Source organism: Corapipo altera, unplaced genomic scaffold, assembly GCF_003945725.1.
Source record: "Corapipo altera isolate COAL_440 unplaced genomic scaffold, ASM394572v1 44, whole genome shotgun sequence".
Taxonomy (NCBI): Eukaryota; Metazoa; Chordata; class Aves; order Passeriformes; family Pipridae; genus Corapipo; species Corapipo altera.
Window position 1 is genome coordinate 19,001,749 of NW_020884880.1, and position 18,402 is coordinate 19,020,150.

The 18,402-nt window shown below is 38.3% G+C and overlaps 1 protein-coding gene across 4 annotated transcripts in view; it reads left to right on the plus strand.

The window, feature by feature from the left end:
- The first annotated feature begins 2,752 nt into the window (after positions 1–2,752).
- The window catches only part of RBMS3 (RNA binding motif single stranded interacting protein 3), a 596,100-nt gene continuing 580,450 nt past the window's right edge, over positions 2,753–18,402 (plus strand). For all 4 annotated transcript variants that reach the window (XM_027639205.1, XM_027639210.1, XM_027639206.1 and 1 more), the window contains exon 1: positions 2,753–2,818. The gene's annotated coding sequence lies outside the window, so the exon portion shown is untranslated. The remainder of the gene's footprint in view (positions 2,819–18,402) is intronic.

An 18,402-nucleotide genomic window follows, 5' to 3' on the forward strand; every position in this document is an offset into this window, starting at 1 on the left:
GAGTGTGGTCTAGCTTGTGACCCTGGCTGCTAGGAGTGAAGAATCATATTCCTAGAGGCAGGTGGTTGTCCAATTTCTACTGACTGTAGTGAAATAGGAGTGAGAGTGTGTGTGTTTAGAGTTTGTTCATGCATAACTTCTTAAGTCACTTGCCTCAAGTATATTAACTGTTGAGATGATCAGGGGTTGAGGTCTGGCCTCCATTTTTTTTTTCCTGTTGCCTCTTAGAACCTGAAGAGAAGCTTGGATGAATGTGTTTTCCAGATATTGTGGGTGAGCCTTTGCTCTATAACTTAGTTTGGTTGCCTGGGAATGTGCAAGTGAACTTACTTTTTGATCTGTGAATGGAGGAAGAAAAAATCCTGGAAGGATAGGGGAAATAAATGCTGATCTTAGACCTCTGTTTTCACTGGGGTTTGGGGTTTTTTTGTTTTGTTTTTATTTTTTTTGTTTGTTTGTGGTTTTTTTTTGTTGTTGTTGTTTTTTTAAAGTGCCTACTTAATCAAATTGGAAAATGGAGGTCAGTTTATAAATACTTCTGAAACTCTAGTCCCTTCTTGTTTGTAAAGTTAAAAAAAATAATCATCTTCTGCCTTTGTCTTTGGAGGTATTTGTCTGCTGGGTGTCTGTTCTGGAAAGTATTTGCCTGTTTCTCTGTAATATTGCAGTACTGTTTCTCTGTGGGATATTTATCTTTTGGATGTCCTTGAAACTGAGATGGAAGAGTTCAAAAGAGTGATTGCTGTAAAGGAAATGTACCTACTAAAGGTAACAGGTATTGGAGTAAGTAATGAAACCCAAGACTGGTATTTATGAGTTTAGACAGGAGGAATATGCAGTTTTATTGGACAATACTAAAGGCAGACATACATTACATATATATTAATTAAGAAAGATGTGCGGTGCTTGTGGAAAGGCATCTTTCTGGCAAACAACTTCCAGATGCTTCTAGAAAATACTCCAGCTATCTCGTTATTCAACTTGTTGTTTATAGATTGACCAGTCATTCTCCTGAAGCAGATGGAGATAGTTTTCGTAAGTGTTTATAAAGCTGAAATCAGCATTGTGTGCATTTTGCCTTTTCTGAAGTTTCTGTCAAAAGAAGGTATTATTCTGTTGCATGGTGTATCTGTAGCCTGTCCTTCTGAGGGTGTCTAGGAGAAGCTAAATACACTATATAGTAATGCTATTAATTAAATTTGTAAAATAACTGCTTTTTGATAGAGTAACACTTAAGCACAATTACAGCAGTGGCTGTTTCTCATTAGTGGGAATGACATACCAGCTTTAGAATATGTAATGATGTATAAGCCCTAGTGGTTACAATTGGCATAGAAATGTACTATATCCTTGGGTGTTAAAAGCCATAAGCTATTTATTTTCATACTTACAAAGAGTGTACTACATTGTGGTATTAATCTCCCATGGATTGTCATACTTGCATTTTTTTAGTAGAATTTATGTCCATATGTTTCAAATATGAATCTGTCCCCCTTTTAGCATCCTGCTGATGACATAATGTACTGATAAATTAGTATCTCATGTCTGTATCGTGAGCCTGTTTGAATTCAGATCACATGAGAAAGAAACTCAAACCTACCTGGTCTTCCTGATATGGATAGTCTTGCTGTCATGAGGGTTTTGTAATACCTGAGCTTATACAATATGATAATGATATGCTTGCAAGAAATTTGACTATTGGCTACTGCCTGGTGTTTTAGGTTTTTTTTGAAATACCAAATTCACATAAGTGAGAGGTGGATTTGGAGGCACTGTATTATGAAAGGTTCTGGCCTAAACTAGGAGTAAATGGTGTTGAAGTTGACGATATAAAATAATTTTGAAACCAGGGGTAACGTATAATAAAATAATTGGTGGAGTTCTACTAGACTTGATATTGCATTGACTCTTTTGCAATATCAAAGGCACTTTGATTATAAGGTCTATATGGGACACACATGAGATGGAAATATGACACAGATGTGAAAGTATATGATGTGGTCTTTTTCTTAGTGTTTCAGAAAAAAAAATTAGAGCAATGGGTGAGAAGAGTATAGGGATAAACCATAAAAACTGCTTGTTAAATATATAATCTATTACCTATTGCAAAAATACCTAAGTTTCATTTTTGGGAAGGTACAGTGATTCTGAAAGAACAATTTTGCTGTATTTTCTCTTGGCACCCTTCCTTCAAGCCTCTTGACCCATAGGAAACAGCACTTGTGGTCAATGGCTCAATGTCCAAGTGCAGAACAGTGACAACTCTTTGAGAGTGACCTTATAGCCAATTCTTTATCCACTGGGCAGTCCATCTGTTAAATCCATGTCTCTCCAATTTAGAGACAAGGATATCATGTGAGACAACATCAAACCCTTTGCAGAAGTCCAGGTAGATAATGTCAGTTGCTCTTCCCTTTGGAACATGTTTGCTTAATCTGAGGAAGTTACCTGACTGATGGGTAGCGCTTTGCAGCCTCAGTTTAGCATTTAAATTTGTGGTCTAGGTGACATGTTAAAATTAAGGTGAAAATCAAGGTTCTGAGGTTCAAGGCTGAACAGATCATCGGTTGCAAATTCAGCAAACTTTCATCTCTGATTTTAATGCTGCTGTATCATATTTGTGATTTCTGGAGGGTTTTGTTAGGTTTTTTTTACTATAGGCACTTACATGGTTGACACTGGTGAACTCTGCTGTGTGTATAACAGACATTTTGGTGAATATTTAATGTGCCTTTCTTTTATTTTGCAGAGACCTACAGCCAACAAGACTTCTGGTGCTCCTTCCTACAGCAGATGGTCCAGTTCGCAGCCCCATCAGGTAATATGACCTTGTCAAAATGGATAAGAAGTTCAGGTTGACACATGCTTCCTTTTAAAATGAATCCGTGAGAGGATCAGAGACTGTTATCTACCTGCAACAGCCCAACTAGGTCATGCTGATCTCTGAGGCTGTTGCAGGATATTCTGTGGCAGATTGTTAGATGCAGTTCCTGCTCATGGAGGGACTTGCATAGCTGTGCCTCCTCTAGTGGGGTGGTGCCCCTTGCGGTTTGTCAGGGATAGTAGTTATGGCTGCATACTCCTATTCTTTGCATCTTGTCCCTTAAGTTAGAAGTGTGTGTGTTGTTTGATGCTCTTTGGCAACACGTGAAGTCATGTTCTCTCATGCCAGCCTTCCCCCCCCCCCGCCATTGTTTTTGTGTCCTACTTAAAATAACCAGGTTGTGAAATGGTTACAATGGTCAAAATTTTCAGGAAAACTTGTTGTGAACCCGAACTGAAGCCAGAAAGCTGTTCAGTGATAGCCAGAAAGCAATATTACTGGTAATGATTCTTTATAAGAATCTGAATGGTATTCAGGCTTTCTGTTAGTTTATCAAAACCAAAGGAATTTTTTTGACCGTAGACAAGGACATGGCTTGCTTTGCCATTAAAGAACAATGTATTTCAACTAAAGCAACTTTGTCTTTAAAAACTCTTCAGATGTTTGTTCAGTAATGATTGTATTGACATTGCTTTCGTCCAACCTCTACTTTTTTCTCCTGCCACTTTCTACCTTCACTTCTTCTTTTTAAAAAAAGACCTGAACAACCCACAAAACCCAAAAACATCACCCTCCCTTGACACTATGAAAAACTTAAATTATTCTGGTGAGTTAACCCTTGATCTGACACCCTGGATTTTTGTTTTGAAGGATACATATGTACTAAGGGAGGAAACTTCCAATAAGTTGATATTTGGCCTCAAAAACTAAAGCCAGAGAAACCATGAATTTAATTTGTATTCAAATTAGGATGGGGGGGAAAAAAAAGATGGCTATATGCTTCCTGGGCTGTTAGCTACCTATTTCACGACCCTTCTAGTGTTAATAGTTCTGTTTCCACAAACTATTGTGAGAGTTTTGTTCTTCCTCTTCATACAAAAGTATAGTTTTTTGCTTGCAAAGGTTGCTATGTTTTCTTTCACCTTTTAAACATGGAATTTTTACTGTTGGGGAGAAGAATGAAGAATATGTAGACAAAAGGTTAATTCATTTCAGTGGTTATTGCTTGCCCCATCCTAGGGCATCAGACAGGGAGCAAGAAAAAGTTCATGGAGTATCCCTAACATGTACAAGGACTGTTCCACTCTTCCTGTGTGTCTGCAGTTGCATGGGAGTTAGTGGGAGGTGCATTCCTAAGTCAGGAGGAGATCATCCTAACAAATCATATGAAGTGCACCTTATGCTCTAAACACTTGATTTCCTTTTTGAGGAGGAAAGGGAAGATAAGTGCATAATAAAGATTGTTTGTAGTGTTACAACCCTGTCAAACCAGGAGCAGAGTTAGGGGATTAACTACCAGGAATGTTGCTTGAAAGTATGTCTAGACCATCCAGCATCTGCAGGAAAAAGGTTGTTCTAATGTATTAAAGCATGCCTGTGGTAATTTTCCTCCACCTATGTTGTACCCCTTACATTTTAATCTCATCTTCCTTTGTCATTTACGCTCTAATCTTTTCTTTTTCATCCTTGTTTATTGTAAGCTTTTGTCTGCTGTGTTTTGGGTTAAATAAGCCTATAAACTTGCCTCATGGATATTACAAATGCCAGTACCAACTGTGAGGATGTGTAGCCATGCCGTGGTTCAGTTTGGGAGACCTGAATACTGCTGTGCACTCTCATGAGCTGAGTGGTAAAATATTTGTATTGGATCAGAGATTTGTATTCAGCCTTGTGACTTATAAGCATCTATATATAGTTTATTTAATTTTTTTTTTTTAAGATGGCTTTCCAGGAAAGAAAAAGATTAAAGTTCAAATTCATATTGCCTGCGTTTTCTTGAGTCTCATGTAGTGAACCCAGTGAAGGCTTTTCCACATGTATCTTATGAGAATCCACACAGAAATTTAATAGAACTACATGGCTGAGACCTTTGATGCAGCTAAGAAATATTAAAAGTTAAATTGATTCCCTCCTTCCCTAACCCAAGTTTTCTTTTTTCATTTCCACAATCTATGTGAAGTTGGAAGGTCCATTGGGTGAGAGATTTGAAAGGGGTTCTGCAGGTGGGGTCAATGAGTCACAGAAAATAACATATTTTTCCCTGACTTATTTTGCTTTGTGCTACCCAGACATGCTTATATTTTGTGTCGGATAAGCTGAAGCATGTTTATCTATCCCAAATATGCTATCTGGGGAAGGTTTTTAATAAGTTTCTATTAACTCACCGCTCTCGTGGACGCGTGGAATTTGTATGCTAAGGGGTTTTTTATGTGAAGCTGCTCAGAGAATGGTGGTTTGTTTGGGTTTTTTTTCCCCCCCTGCCCCTTAAGCCTGGGAAAATGTCTTGTTGCAGGGGAGGCATCTTTAAAACTTGATTTAAAGGTTCCTTCTGACTGCTCTGGGAAAGAGCATTAGTACCTTCTTGAAGCTAGTTTTTTGGGTTTTTTTTCAAGCATTCCACTTTCTCAGTGTCAGAATAAGAAGCCAATAGTCTAAAAGGCTGATCTTTTTTGAAGTCGAGGAATTAGTCTATTGAATTAAAGGACTTGAGGGGTGGGCAGGAAAGCCAAACCAAACTCAAGCTTCTGAACTGACATTCACGGAGCTGTGTTGGATCTTGCTGCCTTCAGATGCACTAAACTGGCTTGAGGGATGGGATCAAGGAGCAAATAGGCGCTAATGAGCCAAAATTGCCTACAGTACTGTGCTTAGCTAGTGGTACTGCTTGATGTGTGAAGTCTGCGGCAATTTTGTGAGAAGCTCTGAAGTGAACTTAGTCCTTCTGCAGTACTCTGAAGGCTGTGTGTGCTTCCTCAAGTACAACTGGCTCTTACTATTGATGAAAATGAATGAGGAAGTGGCATTTTATCAAGCATGATGTTAGAGCTGATTTATAACATGATGCTGCTTTTGCTGAGCGGGATGACAACCAAGGAAAAACTTCTTAAAGTTGTGTGGGACAGTCTGTCTAACATCAGGAATCACAGGTACACAGGCAGGCTGGGACACAAGGCACTTGGCATTGCAGCTTGGCTGTCCCTAGAAGCAGTTTTAGCATGAACAATTCACTCATTATTGGTAATGACTTGAGAACTATGTGCTAGAAACTACTGGGGTCATATAGTAAAAATGAAGAAAAAACCCTATTTCTTCCTTAGAAAAAACAGATGAAACCCAGTATTTCAGATGCCAGTTTAAGGCTGAGGCATTGAAGGAAACTATAGGTGAAGTGTCCTAAAAGGAAGAATAACAAGACAATGATCCTTCTAATTTGCTATGTGCTGACTGTTGATGAGGCAAAAAGTGGGTAAAACCTAATCAGATCTCAGAAATAAATTCACCTTATATGCAAGCAGAAGACAGTGATAGGCTGTCTTTTCTTGCTTATGAGCACACTGGTGAGCTGGTGAAATCTGACAATTCATTTCATCTTTACTGTTGGCTGGTGTCTTAGTGGCAATATTCCAGGTCTCTTGCACAACAGTTGTTAGCAAGAGTAGCTTTAGAAATGCTTAGATTATATTGCATTCTAGAAATATATGAATACATCTTTAATATTAGGTGCTGAATGAGCCTATAGAATAATTGGTGTGTATTAAATGCCATTAAAAATAATATAGAACATTTCAACATTTCCTCCCTCTCCATATCTATTAGCGAGACATTAGCTTATGAGCTAATGAAGTGAAAATGCAGGAAGTGAAACGGTGTCCAATGGGCCACAGGACAGGTGGACTCTCAGCTGAACTTCCATAAAGTTTCTCTGTCTGGTTCCACTGCTGCTTTGTTACACCGTTATTGCTCTGACTTTCTGGTTGTGGTAACACAAGCTCTTTGCTTTCTTGCTGGTCTGTTACTGAACTTGGCATCAATGCCCTAAGGTCAGAATGATGTTTTTTCTTCAATATCCTGCTCTTTAAACATAGAGATGAGTACTGTATTTTAGTATGAAGTGGTTAACGGTTTCTTAGAGGAATCTGAACAGACAGTGGATGTTGACAAACATTCAGTGTAGTATCTAAATTTTAAACAGATCTTCTAGCATTCCATGTGATAGTTTCACAGCTTCTTTGTGATTGAGATGATGGAAATACCAGTGAACCAGACAAGAAGACAGAAGCTAGGAAGGATGATATTCCAGCTTTACTGTGGCAGCTGTTTCATTGAATTCCAGGTCAGAGATTTCAAATATCTCTCTTGCTTCCTCCCTGTTATGTGTGTGTGTCCCTGCTTTCCCCTTGCCTTGGTTTTGCCCTTGTGTTCTTCCTGTGTATGTGTTGGAGCAGTAATGTGTTGATAAGCAGATAATTAGACAGGTGTCAGTTTAGTAGTCTCTTTCACAGTGCATAAGGTCAAATGAACTTTCTGATTAATTGTGCAGCATGAGAGTAGAGCATTTATTTAGTTTTAAAAAGCTACTCCAGGTATGGCTGCTGGTGGCAGTTGAGATTATTACAGCCTGCTTGTATCCAAAATAAGACACCTGCAGATGAAATTCATCACTTCTTAATGCAGGGAGATGGGTAATGGTGAGTTTCCTTTATGGGATCTGGCATGTCACTTGAACACAAAGATAATTGGACCACCTGTTAGCAATGGCTCAGAAGATCCATTCCTGTGGAATGACTTTTCTTCTAAACTGGTTTGAGATACTTAATTCTAAATACTAAATAAAGAGTAATGAATAGTCATGTATTCAGCTCTTTAGAATCTTATTTGTTTGTTTTCCCTTCAGTGCCTCAAGTCTGACTTGGAAAAAGTCAGTATTGAGAAAGTCACTGTCTCCCTGATGACTCAGCTGTTTGCTTTTCTGCTGAGTGCTGCACACTGTGGCAGTAAACTTTAGGTTATGTGCCTGTCCACTAGAAAACATACTGAGAACACCAACAATTTTCCCAGAAACCACTGAACAGCTGTCAAAGGGCAACAGCATTCCTTCACTCTTGACCTAGGTTTGAGCTGTACCAGTTTGCTCATTTAAATGAGAGTTACTTAGTCCAGCTACTAGGGTAAAACGTTATTATAAAGGTCAAATGAGATCTGATGACTTTCCAAAGGCAAACTAGACAACCCAAGGCACAGAAATATGTTACTGCCTCCTGACACTTGGCATATAACCAAAAAACCTAGCAAAATTCAATGAGCTTAATTGGAGTTAATAAGGGAAATTTGTCAGTTTTCTAATAAACTGAATAAAAAACCCCTAAATACCTCCTTTCCATAATACATCTTTTCGGAACTGTACATACCTCTATACCATACATCCTCATAGTTGTACAACATTTGAACTTGGTTCTCGTTGCATTTTAATCCTAGTTACATTTGGATAAGCATGTGGAGAAAATCAAATATGCAATGAAAGAAGCTGAATTTTTTTGACATGTCAAATGGAGTCAAACTGAATTTCAACAAGCCTCTTTTAGGCTTACCTTAGATAATTCATTAAGTTTGAGGCAGTGCCTTATGGAAACAAATTTAACTAGTTGAACACTTGTTGCAAGGCATGATGTATAAAAGAGTAATTGTACTTCTAAGTTCACTGAAGGATTGGAAAGTTCAAATGTCTGTGGTCAGTACTCCAAGTCTGCTGCCTTTATTACATCCACAGTATATGCTGTGTTATCCATATTATAGCCTTTGTGGGATTTTGTCTGTGATTAATAAAGACTACCCATGTAGTAGGTCAGTCTTTATTAATGGTAGACAAAATATTAGACAGCCTTTTTTTGTGTTTCACTTCTCGTAGCGCGTGTTAATCTCTTCTGCTAGAGCTTGGTGGTTTCTTCCAGTCAGTTGGAAACCTGGTCTTAAAGGCTCTGCTTGACTCATAGTTGGATGTTTCCTCAGTAAAATCTGCCAGCTGCTGCTTCTGCTTTGATGCTTTTGGTAGGCCATCATATGGGAAGACTGAACCTGGCATCTCTTTTTGAAAGCAACAGGAATCTGTAGCCTGCTCTGACAAGCCCAACTTCACAAAGGTCAGTGGCAAGGGCAGAGCAGACCTGTTAATCTCAGGGGCTGATCTGCAAGTAAGAGGAGAGTAGGGCACGCTGAGTTGGCTACTCAGCTAAATGCATTGGTACAGCAAGGTGCGTAAGCTATTTTTATTGTCTGAAGATAACTCAGCCAGATGAGACTCATGAGTGGTTGTATCTGATGCCAAGCAAAGTACAGCATAAACTTAGCTTTGAAAAGCTAAGGCTTTTGTAAACGAAATAAGAAGGGAAACTAAAAAAGGAAACTGATTTCTTCTGGTCAGTTGCAGAATATGAGTAAATGTAAATGTATGTAGTGTTATTCAAAGGTTGCTCATCCAAATATGCCACCTGTTGTCTTTGCAAAATCACCAAGCAGCCTGCTGAATTGAACATAAAGCTGTTTTGTAAGCTGCAAGCAGGATGAGACCCTGTGCCTGGAGGGAAGCAATGGAGTTGATAAGGTTCAACCCCGTGCTTTCTCTTGCTACTTGTGGAGAAACACTTTGTATCTGATACCATCAGTCTTCAACCTGCTATGTTAGTAGTTCTGTATCTTTAGAAAGAACCCAAAACCTATAGTCAAAAGCAGGGCTTGTGCTTTCTGGGTAAGTGTAAATGACAAAATGCAGTTCTGCAATCTATGTACCTGGTACCTCTAGGCCACTCTGTGGGTTGGAGATATACATATCCCTCACCAAGTGTGAGATTTGGGCATTAGTTACCAATACACAACAATTGCATGAGTCTAGTATTACAATACTTAAAAGTCTGGAGAGTGCATGCTTTCCAGAAGGTATGATGGTAAGTCCTGGTAAAACAATTGTGTTAAATTTCCCCTGATTATGGTACATAAATGCTAAACTTTAGGTGTAATGGTTATGGAAAAATAAGAGAACTCTTGTACAGGTGTGAGGAAAAATAGAACACATTTCCTTTCTCATCATTACTCAGTCAGATACCATTAGTATTGTGTTGCACTTTCAAGTTCAGAAGATTCCACCTATAATTTTACTAATCTTAAAATCAGCATGCAGGGGAAAAAATGCTTTTGTTCAAAGTGATAATTCTAAACAGCTGACATAGTTGGATTTTTTTCTAGACCAGCAAACTTTTTACTCTGTTCATTTGTTATGTAATTACTTTTGATGACGAAGACCAAGTGAGTGTATTATGCTAAGTGTCTGCTCCGTGTGCTCAGGTTTGCCTAGAGAAATATGTGTGCTGGAGATGAGGGAAACTATCAGCATTTGTAATGATTTCCATAGATGTAAAACATTCCTAAAAGCTATCTGTCAGCTGCATTTATGTTGTCTCTCAGAACTAATTTTTTCTAGAGGTAGAATTTAATAAGATTTAAAAAGACTGAAAACTATTTGGTTCTACAAATTTTTTAACCAATAAAGACAAAGTTCTTCCTGTGTCACACATTGTATTGCCACTGAAAATGCCCTACCCCTTTTGGAAACCTCACTTCTAAACTGCAGAGTCAATTTGTTGAGTACCTCAACCTTCTTGTTATCTGTTGTTATGAGTTTACTGGTGTTGTTTATTGGAGGGATACACCTTTGTCAATCCTTTTTTGGTTAACAGACCAGTAGAAGACCTTGTTATTCTTCGTGTCCTTTGACACGAAGGTTCAGTTCCAGCTTTGCCTCGGCCTTTCTCACCCTATCCCTACACAACTGAACTTCATCTCTATACTCTCCCCAGGTTACCTGTCCTTGTTTCCACTGTGCATTTGCTTCTTTCCCCTTAAGTTTGATCAGCAGTTCGTTACTGAGCATTCCTTGCCTGATTTCTTGCTTCTGGGGATTGCTAGCTTTGCCACTCTATGGAAGACTTCCTTAAAGATCTGCCAGCTCTGTTCTACTCTCCTGCCCCTGGGGGTACTCTCCAAGGGGTTTCTATTGACTATCTCCTTGAAGAGATGGAAGTTTGCTTTCCTAAAGTTCAGGGGTCTAACTTTACTCTTTACCTGACCCATATCCCTCAGGACTGCAAACTCCAGCAATGCACAAGCACTGCAGCCCAGGCTGCCTCCCATTTTGATGTCCCCAATTAGCTTGCTTACGTTGGCGACGTTATGGATTTCCTAACACTGGGACAAAAGGCTCAGTTATTGGTGTCTGTGCTTTTTCAAGAATGAGGCTAAACCTTCCTTCCTGTGCAGACTTTCTGGTTAAGAGATGAGCTCACCCCAGAGCTCAAGGAATAATTCAGTTAAAGTCAATCAGCTGCCAGACGTGTGTACATTCACTATCAGGCTTAATTAATTTTGTTGTTCACACAGCTACACAGTTGAATTCTACCAAAATTCTATAGTGGATTGATTGAATTCAGAACTCTTTAAATCTGTGAGTCTTTTAAGGAAACTATCTCCTTGCTGCATCCAGCAACATTATTCTTGACTTCTTGACTCTTCCTAAGGTTCAGATCTTGTCAGATAAACTTCAGATAATACTGTTTGAAGCTAAACATAATCTCACAGTAGGACCTTTTCATTACATTTTCTGTAGTATCCCTGAAGTGTGCGTGTTGACTGATAGCAAAGATTGACAAAGGATTTTACACACAAACATATTACCCTATGTACTATTAAATATGTCATTTGATATCTTCTATTGTAGACTTCTTGGTTTTGACTTTGCTATGACATCTTTTCAAAAGAAAAAGAAGCTGTCAATGGATGATGTTTTAACACTTGTCAGCAATTTGTCATGATTCTTCTTACTTTAGATTTAATTGTTCTTCGAATGAACAGTTCATATAGATTTTTTAAAAAAATTCTGTTTTCTTGTTAATGCAATCAATTTGATGCAAAAGGTAGTTAGTATGATAATTGCAGCCTACATGCATACTACTGTGTCCCCTCCAGCTTTCTTCAGTGTCCCAATATTTTTAGAGATTGGAAGATAGGTAGGAGCAGGAGAGTTTAAGTTATTTTTAGGAGACTTTTGCCCCCTTGTACTAGTATTTATAAGTAACAGATGGACTCTGCTCTTTGTGCCTCTCATCTTTCATATTCCTGAAGCCTTACACCTGGAAAGGAAACGCAACCAAGAGACACGGCTGGATCCACCATCAGCTGCACTAACAAAGGGATTGATGATTTTCCAGAGCAAACATTAGCTGATGGGTAGGGGCTAACCTTCAGAGAAGAAACAGCTGGCATTGAGCTGTGACTGGGGTTGGGGGCACGCCTAGAGAAGATGGTCAGATCAGGGCTGGTGGTATAGAACTCTTTCTCTGCCTTTCTAAACAAGGTCCTGACAAAAACTTCTTTAAAAACCTTTCACCTTTCCTATCTTTCACATGAAAGAGAACAAAGCTGGCTGACAGATTGTTTTAATAATCTAAATGATGGTCATTCTGTTTGATAATTAACCATGCAAGTCTGGAAGAAACAACTGGTGGATCAACAAAAATAAATCTGCAGGCTATGTTTGGGGGAATAGCTAAAAAAGCTGATTTGGTTATAAAGATAGGTTATGCTTTGTAATGAGAACGCATTTTGCTGCAACTGTCATAGCAACTTTAGAGCTTCTTTACATAGTCTAATTTAAGATGTATTTACCCTGTAGCAATGAAATTGCAATCTATGTATGAATCATAAAAGCTGGAGATGGAAAATACCTCTTGAACATATGGACCAGTTCCTCAACCGTTACAATTCAGTTTAACTCAAAGTCAGAGAACAGATATTCTCTGTCTTCAAAGTCAATCTATTTGTCCCAGGTTTTCTGAATGTGGGCTCTTTCTAGAGTCTCTTTGTCTGATCTCAGAGCTGGTCTTAGCTAAGAAGCTTTAGTTAATCCGAGATCTCAGTATTTCAGTTTTATGTCAAGATTTACTTCAACAGCTTGTGAGCTCTACTGTCTACTACATGGTTCTACAGAAGCTATAGTCATTGAACACTGGTAAAATTTAGTTATATCAGTATGCTTTCTAGTCCTTATATTTCAGGGTACAGATTAGTTGCCTGATGAGTTTGGATCTTAACTGTGTGAGTGGTCCTTTTTGGTTCCATCAAGCTGTGTTTATATTTGAACTCAAACTGTAATCAGGAAATGACAGCTTTCTTTTTTTTTTTCCCATTCTCTATTAACAGTGACTTTGTTATTCTCTTGTTAATGCTAAGCATTGGTGGAAGTTATCTGAAACACAGGAACGTGGTGCAAGAAAGAAAACGAGACTTTTGTACTGATGATTTAATTCAGTGTAAGGTTCAGGATGCTGGTTCTCCCAGCGTGTTTAGAGACACAGGTTTCATTCTGATGACAAATTTTTAAACTCAAACGAAGATTCTTTGAGACTTTCTTGATGTCTTCCTAGCAGAAACTAGTTAACTTCCCCACAGTTACCAAAGCTTACATTACTCTTATCTTACCCATAATCTTGCACCCTGATGAAGAGTTCTGTTTTCAAGGTCCATGACGATTATCTTCGATACTCTACAGTTCTTCCAGTGTCTGAGAACATTTTGTAGAGTGACTGTCACCCTACCTGTGAAGTAGACTATCAGCTGTAACTGGGATTATTTTAATAAACACCAGTATTTCACACATCTGGGGGATGGGATTGTTAAAAAAGCCAAGGACCTACAAGTAATTTTTAGTAATACCTCAAAGTTCACTGATGTGGGAGGTCAGGAACTTAATTTCATTTTAAATGAAATATTCAGGTTTTCTAAGAAAGAAACTGAAATAGAGATAATGTAGGCAAAGAACTGGATAAAGCAGTTCTGTATAAGCTTGACTTATTTCTTATTTCCACTGTATTTCTTGCGTCAGCTGTAGTGGATGTGCAAGGTAATTAATGTGTCAGAGCAAAATTCACAGAGGTGTACAAACTTGAATGAAACCTTCAAAAATAAAAGCTACTAACAAGTTATTGAAAAGGCTGTAGTGCCAACAGAAATCCTATAGGCTTCAATGGAAATATAAAATTGTGATCAGTGATGTAAGGAAAACTTGTCTCTGACAAAATGAGAAATTTTGTTGGTTTCATTTTCTTTTAAGTGTGAATAGTGCTTATATGGGGAAAGCATCTGAACTCCAAAGACAGTGCCTTGATAGCTGAGATTGGTTTGAATCCCTCTCCATGCACAGGTTAAAATGTAAATGTTAGTTGGATAGTTTCAAAATTAAGAAGGGAAAACTAGAGTATTGTACAGGTTGAAAGCATGCCCATCAAAAACTTGTGGAGGGAGGTGATAATCTGGAAGAGCATGCTAATGTGTCTTAGACTTAAAGCGCACAAACTTTACTTCCATTGTTTACATTTGTGAGCAGCAAAAGTAGTAAGATCATGCTGTGTGCCTCCATAACCATATCTGACTGTAAGGAGTGTGTGTGGGGGAAATTCTTGTTAATCCTCCCAGTGGCTTTTAAATGAACCTCCAAAGACTAGACAAAACTCTAAGCTACTTAGAACAACTGAGCTCTATTTTCTCCTGCAGTACAGTACAGTGCTTGCTTATCCTGTTAAAGATCAAGCTCTGCTTGTATTCATCTAATAGGAATATATTGAAACTTGCATGGAGTGCGAGCAGGACTTTGATCAATATTGCATGCACTTTATTTGAGGACCTACAGCAGAGGCCCTACACTTAGAAAAACAATTGAAGTGGGTCTTGGGAACACTTGACAGAACATGTAAACAGATGATGTTATGGTCTCAGTGGAAATCTAGCTGTATTGAACTGAAAATAGACCATACAAGGAGAAAATTGTAGAATATTCAGTCCTTGTAGTAGGACACCACATGCAGTAGGCCAACAGGCTCTGTTTGGATTCCTTTGGAAAATAAAACTACAACAAAACTATCTCCCTCAAAGAATGTAGTACACGTCTCCATATTACCCTGTGAACTTCTGAAAGAGGAGTTTCTCTGTCTTACTGAGTGAAAGCATATTATGGGTATCTGATAGTAAAAATTAAAAGCGTCAATTGTCCAGAAGAGGACATTGCAGGAGTTGCTCATGAGATCTTGCACTTCTTTAAGAGGAAGCATGAATCCTAGGGTCAATTTACAGTTTGGTGAAATAAATATATTACCTCTGATCTTCAATCACTTATATTCTTTGTTTTCCCATGCAGTAGGACAATACACATATCAAATTACTATATATTGACAAACTTTGTATTGTAAAGCGTTATTTGAGCTAGATATGATCTGATGTATGTTTGTGTAACTTTCTAGTGTTGATTTTTATTCAGGAATGTTTTCTCTAACACTTATTTTGAAAAGTAACTAAGGAAAGCTAAGTGAAAATAGCATTAAGTTCTGATTTCTGTGCCCTTTGACAACTTGTTTTCAGTTCTAGTTCACCAGGCCCAAATTTTTTATCACAGCGCAATAGTCTGGTATCCCTTCGTTTCAGTCTGTTACACAACTGACTAAATTTCACTGTGAAGTAGAAACATATTTTGTCTTAAGTTTTGCTTTTTTGTAAAATCCAGAGTCTTCTCCCAACTTCTCCTTAATCTTATTTTTTTCTAGGATGTTATTTCCCAAATGCAGCATATGAGAAGTTTTATAGTTACTAAGAAATAGTGGCTGTACCAGCCTTTGCAGCACAAGTATTAATATGAAATTCTCCTTATAACAACAGTTGTTAAACTGTTGATATATCTGCTTTAGGAAGTATGGGAAAAAATTATAAAAGGCCATGTGTTTTGACTGGGAAGTGTCCATGAACTGAAGTGTTCTCATGTCACAGTTAAGTGGCTACTCTTGTGCCAGAACTGTTTCAGAGTTCCTGATGTTTAAGGTTGTAGTGATTAGTTTTTGTCTTCAGTGATGAAACTTTTCTTTAGGGACTTAGTCTCTAATACTTTTTAAACTCCTTATATACTTTGCCTCATTAGAGTAAAGAAGTATCTGCAGAATGAATTTTGAGTATTTCAGTCTTTCTCCCATATTGACCTTAATATGTTCTTTCTCAAGAACTACTCCATTTTGGTCCTGGTATGCAGTAAAACTATCATTATTGATTGGGCTTGATGAAGAGCCACAAGTAAACTAAACTGAAACCACTAAACTTTCAACTCTGGCTTAGACCTTGTAACTCAGAGTTGTTAAACATGATGCCAGTCTCCCAGATAGATGCTTGAGTCATATGTATTGAACTTGCAACCAGCAAGGGTACTGATTACAAACTCTTCTGTAATTTGGAAGTGACATAGGGAAGGAAGGTGCATTTGCCCGAACTCTGTCAAGCAACTGGCAAACTCTTTGGTAAAAGTGGTGTGTATCCTGCAACATACCTGTATTTCAACATTAAAAGTCTAACTGAAGTCCTTCACTGAAGGTGCCTAAAACAAACTGAAAAGTCTGCTAAATCCTCAAAAAAAAAAAAAAATCTTGTCTGCTGAGGTGTGTTCAGCATAATGGTGCTTATCTAACCCTTAGCTCTGAAAGCTGTCACTTTACTAGGGCTCAGAAGACAAGATTGCTCACTCTGGAGCAGTACCACTCCATGCTTGAATGTCTTCTTGTACCTTTTCCTGAAGCAGTTGTTAATCTCAGGACTGGAGGAGTAGAGGACCACTTGAACATTTACTCTGAATAGCTACAGCTGTTCTGTTGTTACTTAAATGTGTGTTATGTGATCCAAAGGTGAAAACTATGTTAGGTTGTAGAGAATAATTTTCCCATGTAGAGCAGGACAGATCTTCCAGCTTCTGCTGCAGTGGGACAATAACCCATCAGCATGGCCTACTGTATTTGTGTCAGTATAACAAAAAGAGAAGTAGAGCATCATGTGGACCAACTCTCAAGCAATTTAAGGCTTTCCACATCAAAGCCAATGATTCCCACAGAATATTCATGAAGGATAAGTGAGGTAAAACATTCAGAAAGTGCTGTGGAGTTTTGGGCTCAGCTTGCTAAGGCCTCTGGATGACTACTGGGACACTGTTCAGCTTTGCTTTCCCTTGAGCTGGTGCCTTCAGAGGTTTGCTGAATAGCCACAAACTTTCCAGTGAGTTTTTCTTGTTTCTTTTTGTCCTGCAACTTCTTGTGGTTTCTCACTCAGTTAAAATATTAGCTGTAATCTGCTTTTTGATGATTTTATAGGAGAGCCAATGCTTCTGTGTTTCAGAACTCAGAGATGCATTTGCAACTGAACTAGCTCTGCAAAGAGGCTCATGCCAACGTCTGCCACAAGGAGGCAGAAGCATTAAATCTTAAAATACTCTTAAACCAGGTCCTTGATATGTATCTCAGTTTACTAAAACCATTCTTTGGAGTATCTATAGCTGCCTCTGCTGTATAGAGATGCTCGGGGAGAGGAAAATTTTACAGGGGCAAATCCGAAACATCAAACAAGTTCGTGCATAGTGAGGGTTTACTTGGTGTTTTGATATGGTGGAAAAAACTGTTATGAAAATGTATCAGCAACAATTAAAGCAAAGACACACCACACCTCCCCCCAGCAGCAGTTACACGACAGTTTTCCACCCATTGCATTTCATAGTTATCACTTTTGGTCGCTTTCCCTTTGTGAAGGCAACTCTAAAGTCCAAATCAGTGACAGTGACACATTAGCATTGCAGTAATTGTATTTTCAAACATGCCTGGCTTCCTGTTCACCTAATAGGTTGCTTACTCAGCTGCTTGCAGTAATTTAGAAACACAGCATGGCATATTCTTTTTTCTGGACTGCCTTTTTTGTGAGGATGTGGTCTGATTGCACTGTGAAAATTCTCTTAGAGGAAAGCTATAGAGAATTCTAAAAAGCGTGAGTGGTTTAATTGAGTCTGATCCCTTTGCAGCGCTGGTGAATGTGAGTGAAATTTCACTTGCATCCAGGTGAACAGAATCAAAAACTTGATGGTGGTTTGTTGTATGTTTTTTATACTTGGTAAGGCACATGAAAGAAATGGAGGAGAGGTGAAATTCAAAGTGAAAGCTGGTATTTTGTCCTTAATTTGTCCTCCTTTACTTAAGTGTCAAAGCACATATGGAAGAAAGGTCCCTCTGTTATCTGAAACTACTGCAACTCAAAGCATATCTGGGCAAAATGGAATTTGTTTAAGGATATGGTATCATCCAATAATGTCAGATGTCCTACCTGTTAATGTCTGCATCAGGCTTCATCTAATTGACTGTAAATACAGATCCTCTACTGCATGCTTTAGATCACTGTTTCTGTTAATATAAGTTAGTTTGTGTGTTGAAATCCACTTAAAAGAGAAATTTCTTCCTGACTGAAAAATGTTTGTGTGAGGAAAACCTCTCCTGCCTGCGAAGTGATATTGCAGTCTATTGTATTAAGATGTATTACAGGGTTATAATTGCAGATCATGACACTTCAAAGGTGCTTTTTGATACTCTTGCAGCAATCAGACATACAGTCACAATGTTCCTGTGGCTTAGTAGCTTACAACTGAAGAGGAAGGAAAAAGGCATCTGACACCAGAGATTCATTTCTGTAAA